Raw genomic sequence first — 6,000 nt, forward strand, 5'->3', positions numbered from 1 at the left:
GATCATTGCCTGTCTTTCGGATGTATCCTTTTGTTTATTCCATTTAAAGCATCAGAATGTGCCTACAGCTCACTGTTACGCAGCCAAAGATGAAAGTTTATTTCCCCCCCCCATACTTGGGTCTAATTTCCAGTACTAACAGTGAAGGAAATGGTGCACCTGCAAATAACTCCCTTTTCCATCATGCACACGCTTTAATTCACATTAAAGCTGAATGCAATGTGATTTATAAAAGAAAAAAAAAGAGGGGTAACACTGTTTTAGTGTCCTTGTTACATGTAGCAATAACGGTAAACTATGCATAAATACATGCGTCTAATCCTAAACCAACCCTATGAGTACATTGTTAGTATTACTCAGTACTTAAATGTATAATTACACTGTAACAAAGACCTTAAAATAATGGGTAACACCTTATTTTAGTGTCATTGTTACATTTGTAACATGCAGTTACTATAATAATAACTATAAAGTATGCATAATTACATGCAACTAACCCCAAACCAAACCCTAATCCTAACCCTATAATAAGTACATGTAGATACTTAATATTACATAGTAATTATACATTTAAATACTGAGTAACAAATACATCTTAAAATAAAGGATTTTCCAGGTTGGACAAAACAATTATGCTATGCACGTGTTTCACGTCAGTTCTTGTCCAGAAAATGTCATGATATTTGAGTGATCAGTTTATAATTCTGCATTTCAGGCTGGCCAGCAGGGGGAGTGCGGTGATCTTTTAGTTATTAAATTTGCAAAAAAAAAATTAATGTAAATATTAGTCCATTATGGTGACCTGAGTGCATTAGGTTTGTTTAAACTGCCTTTTCCGCATGCAAGTGCCTTGGTTTTTGTTATACCTCATAAATAAACCAATCAATAGTTATCAATAATGTAAGTGGAGCGAAGAAAGCATTTTGTGCAGGTATTAATCCTAATCAGTCATTCTTATGGTTTTCTCAGAATGTTTTTCAGTTGTCAAAGTTTATTATCTTAAATATACTGAGTGAGATTTTGGAAAATGGCTAATGCAAGGCATAAAGCCAGTTCGTTAATGAAGTGGTTTTTTGAGATGAAGCCAGAGCGCTTTTTAGTGTAATACAGTCTGCATAAATCAGCTCGAATATTGACTCTCCTGGAGAAATGATAAGGAAGGAAATAAATGGACTGCTTCATTTTTCAGGCAGACTGAAAGGCAATTAACTTAACGCTCCTAAATGAGAGTGTATTTTTTAACCTTGAGTAGTGCTAGTGATGATTTCCTGTACAGACCGTCCCATTTAATGCTATTATATTAAGCTGTGAAAAGCTCTTTGTATGATCTAACAACTCATATTGTTTGCAGACAATGTTGCAATTAGTTTTAGGCTATAATGCTTATGTAATGACATTATCAGTGAGTGTGTTTATGGGAAACGATTAAGAGCTACTGGAATTTAAATAAATGTGCTGATACTTTTTGAGAGCATGATTTTTCAGTTTTGTGAGTATAATATGGAATGCTAATGCGATTGAATTAACGGTTGCATTTTTAGTGTTGTCGTGTCACTTTTCGAGCGGTTGTTCAATGAATCCCACCGCAGAAGCCAAAGTGTCGCCTTTTAAATGTTTTCCCACCTTTGTTCTTCTGCTTCACTTGCTTTTCTATCAGTCTGGAAATGGATTGGGAGTCTCTGCTCAAATCAGAGAGGACCTCTTTCTAGAAGTGCAGACACCACTGCGGCTTGCATGACCTCATAGTCAAATTAACTTATGAACAGACTCTGCATTCTAGCAGTGCCATTATAAATCATCAAGCGCTGGCTTCCTTCTTCCTGTCTTCATCTCTGTTCTCTGTTTCCCTTTATCTTCATCTCTCTCACTTATTTTCAGCGACTGTTTCTTGTGCTGGCTGACAATAACCAGAGACCTCGAGAGAGAGAGAGTTTAACGTCATAGCTTGTCCCACTTTAGATCCTGAGGAGTGTGCTTCCTTAGAAATGGAATGAAACAAACATGCTGTTTTGTCTGGATTTGTGACTGAAAGACTGAATTAATCAAGAGATCAGTCTATAAGACAGTGGGTAGTGGCCCTTAAGAGATCAGTAACTGTTACCCTGACATTTCCAGCCAGAGAGGTTGCATATAAGTGCATGCTACAACATGGGACCACTCTTGGGGTTGTTGGATTAGCTTGGTTATTTTGCGGCTGTACTTGGGCAGCTAATGGATTAATTGAATTTATTAAGTGGATGTGAGGTAATTCTGATGGTCTGACCTGGTGTTAATCACTGAGTAATTGAAGGGTAATGGTGGAGGCAGTGCTCAGCCTGTGGCTTCTCTCCAACTCATGAATTATTGACAGACCAAAATTCCAGATCACTTAAACGTCATATTACAATTAGTGCCAAGTTTACAGTTGACTGCATGCTGTGTAATGCAGAGTTTTGAAGTCATTTGGTAAATTGTTACTCATATTTCTATATTTTATATGTAATTATACATTTTAATATATTTTACATTTTGGACAGTGGGCACCCTGACTGGTCTGCGGCTATGCAGCCCCATACGCAACAAACCACGATGCACTGTGTATTCTTTTCTTTCTATCAGAACCAGCATTAACTTCTAAATTGATGGATTGGATCGGACCACACGGGCCAGCCTTCGCTCTCCACATGCATCAATGAGTCTTGGCCACCCATGACCCTGTCGCCGGTTCACCACTGTTCCTTCATTGGATGACTTTTGATAGATACTGACCACTGCAGACCGGGAACACCCCACAAGAGCTGCAGTTTTGTAGATGCTCTGACCCAGTCGTCTAGCCATCACAATTTGGTCCTTGTCAAGCTCACTCAAATCCTTACGCTTGCCCATTTTTCCTGCTTCTAACACATCAACTTTGAGGACAAAATGTTCACTTGCTGCCTAATATATCCCACCCACTAACAGGTGGACTACCTGTCATAATGTTATGCCTGATCGAAATATATATATATATATATATATATATAATATATATATATATATATATATATATATATATATTCACACCGTATAACCAGCCATTGACGGTGTTTACACACAGATTTTTCCTTATACTCTACCAGTCAAAAGTTTTTGAACGAAGTCTCTTATGCTCATTAAGGCTGCATTTATTTCATAATAAATACAGAAAAAAACAATAATATTGTGAAATATTATTACAATTCAGAATGATGGTTTTCTATTTTAATATACTTTAAAATATAATTTATTTCTGTGATCAAAGCTGAATTGTCAGCATCATTATTCCAGTCTTCATAAAAAGTAATAAATTTTAATATACTTTAAAATAAATGATATTTTAAAGTATATTAAAATAGAAAACCATAATTTTAAATTGTAATAATATTTCACAATATTATTATTTTTTCTGTATTTATTATGAAATAAATGCAGCCTTAATGAGCATAAGAGACTTTGTTCAAAAACATTAAAAATAGTAATGTTTCCAAACTTTTGACTGGTAGTGTATATATGTGTGTAGATATATTTTTATTTTTTTTAACAGATATTTGCTGGATCTGCAGCTATTGTAATATTCTTGTGTATATGTAATGAACATATTCTGACTAAAGTCATTCTCTGCTATTTAAGAGGGTAGTGAATTATGAAATATATAAGTCATGACTCTCTTCCATTGCTACAAAAATGTTTCCTGAATTGCTTTTTTGAGCTTGTGAGAATGCGAGTTTGAATCCGGTCTGTTGTGTTTTGATCCCAATTCCCCAGTTTCATGTTGTCCTTGACTTTTCTATAAAAAGAAAAAAAATAAAAAATAAGAAGGAAAAATCAATAAATGGTAGGCAAGGACAGTGGAATAGAAAATAATCAGATGCAACATCCCACGTTTTCATTTCCAGTTTGTTTTTCTTCCACTTTGACTCCATCTGTAGAGTGCCACTCTTTTAGAAAAGAGCCCAGCTGTTTGATACAAAAATTCCCATAAAATCGTCTTTTGATCATAAAGCTGTAATTTGGTTTTTGGTGGTTGACAGCCTATTTGTAGCCCTTGCAAATCATACTTATTCAAAGCGGCTGTTTTGCATGAGCTTTTGTTATTGCGTTTGATGGCATTAATGCAAACCGGCAACTCCCTGTGTGAGGTTTTCAAGATGAACCTTCAAGCTTCATTTGTCCTGCCTGATTCAGGATGTGCTCATGGACCTGTCACAAATTGAGGTCCTTTAACAGAAGGCTGGGCATTAGTTTCCGGTTAACGGACAGCGACTGGTGTTTGTCAGCATGTGTGTGCCATGAGACACCTGCAGGAATGGCTCTTTCTCTAAGTGTGGCACTGCACACAAAGCCAGATAATGTCACATAACAAAGAGATCGGCTCTTTGTAGATTTATTCTAGCACACTCGCAAGCACTGACCTTTACTGTATACACGACAACGTCACATCTGCAGTGTGTTTGCATGCTGAGGAGGGCGATTGTGTAGATAGAGAGATGAGAGTTTATGATAGTTGTTTATTTTTTCATTGCTTGCCATCAAAATCTGTGGAAAAATCTTCCATTTGCATTGCAGTGAGTCCCCTTTCCTCGTTAACCAAATTGGGCGTGATTCATTTGTCATTCAACCGTGTGATAGTTTGAGTAAAAGGCTCCTTTAGTCACTATTTCAGCCTTGAGTAGCTGAACAGATTTTGCTTTTAATTTCCCAGAAGCAGTTTAATTCACAAAGATGTTTTAATATAGTTGTGATGTTTCAAAATAGTTTCTGCTCTATTTGTGTATAATCTTTACAATCTTTACATCTCTATTTGTGTATAATCTTTTTTTTTTTTTTTTTTTTTTTTTTTTTGTCCAAAGGCCTTAATAATAACAAAGATATGACATCCAAAGTATGTAAGGTAGTACAACTAGATCTCTTTTATTGAATCCAAAAGGTTTTAATTTTATTTTGCTACATATAAAGGTATTTTAAAGTGTCAAAAGGTCATTCGGTTCAACCGTCCAAAGGTCAATAAGCCATTTCATTTGTGATTAAAATATCTTAAAATGTAATAAATGTATATATTTTTTTATTCTGGCATGATTTTATAACATCATATATCAACATAGTGCAAAATGGGATTAAAATTATGTGTGGAAGTCGTTGCTTTATTATGAGAAAGAATGTCCGGAAAAATGAATTTCATTGATGTCATTTGGAGTAACCGATATAAAGGGACCATTTTGGGTCAAGTCATGCGGTCAATATCATGTGACAGGATGGGACATCATTAGCAAATTAATTAAGCTAGCTAGCTAGATATCAGCCTGTTAGTATTGTTTGAAAATATCGTCATTCGGTATAACCAAAAGTGTCATTCGGTAAAACCGAATAACTTTTTTTGATGACAAATTTTGTCCATCTTGTAATAAATTACAAAAGCAATGTTAATTGATTATAAAAACCACAATCTCATTGTAAACACTTAATAAAACTTCAAATCATTATATTTTTTGACTTTTAAAAATCTTATGCGTCAATGACCCAATTAACGAAGTTGGTTGGTTTTTTTTTGGTAGTATATATGGCCATTATACACAAAAAATAGTGTAATGCCAAATTCCTATATACTCTCTTTCTGTATTTCATCTGCCACTATAAGGGAGGGAAAAACGAAAAGCTCTTCCTGTGCCACCATACAAATACTGCATAACAATGCACTAATTAGCATAACATATATTTCTCATCCTCATTACTCACGCCCACCAAACAACCAGCAAGAAGCCTTTAATGGTGCTGTAAAACATCTCTCTGCATTTAACATGTCATCACTCCTCTGCCTGACTGAATTTCTCCTCCTGCTCTGACAGATCCTGCCAATCACGGATGAAATTATGGACATATTTCGTTTGGCACCAGGGGAATGCGGAGTGGAAATGAGGATGAAGACAATAAAGGAATGGTCAGAGAATGAAGGGAGGAGAGGGGAGAAGAGAAGAGGAGAGTGAAGGAAAAGAGGCAGGGAGCTAG

This window comes from Ctenopharyngodon idella, chromosome 22 (genome assembly GCF_019924925.1).
Source record: "Ctenopharyngodon idella isolate HZGC_01 chromosome 22, HZGC01, whole genome shotgun sequence".
In the NCBI taxonomy this organism is placed as follows: Eukaryota; Metazoa; Chordata; class Actinopteri; order Cypriniformes; family Xenocyprididae; genus Ctenopharyngodon; species Ctenopharyngodon idella.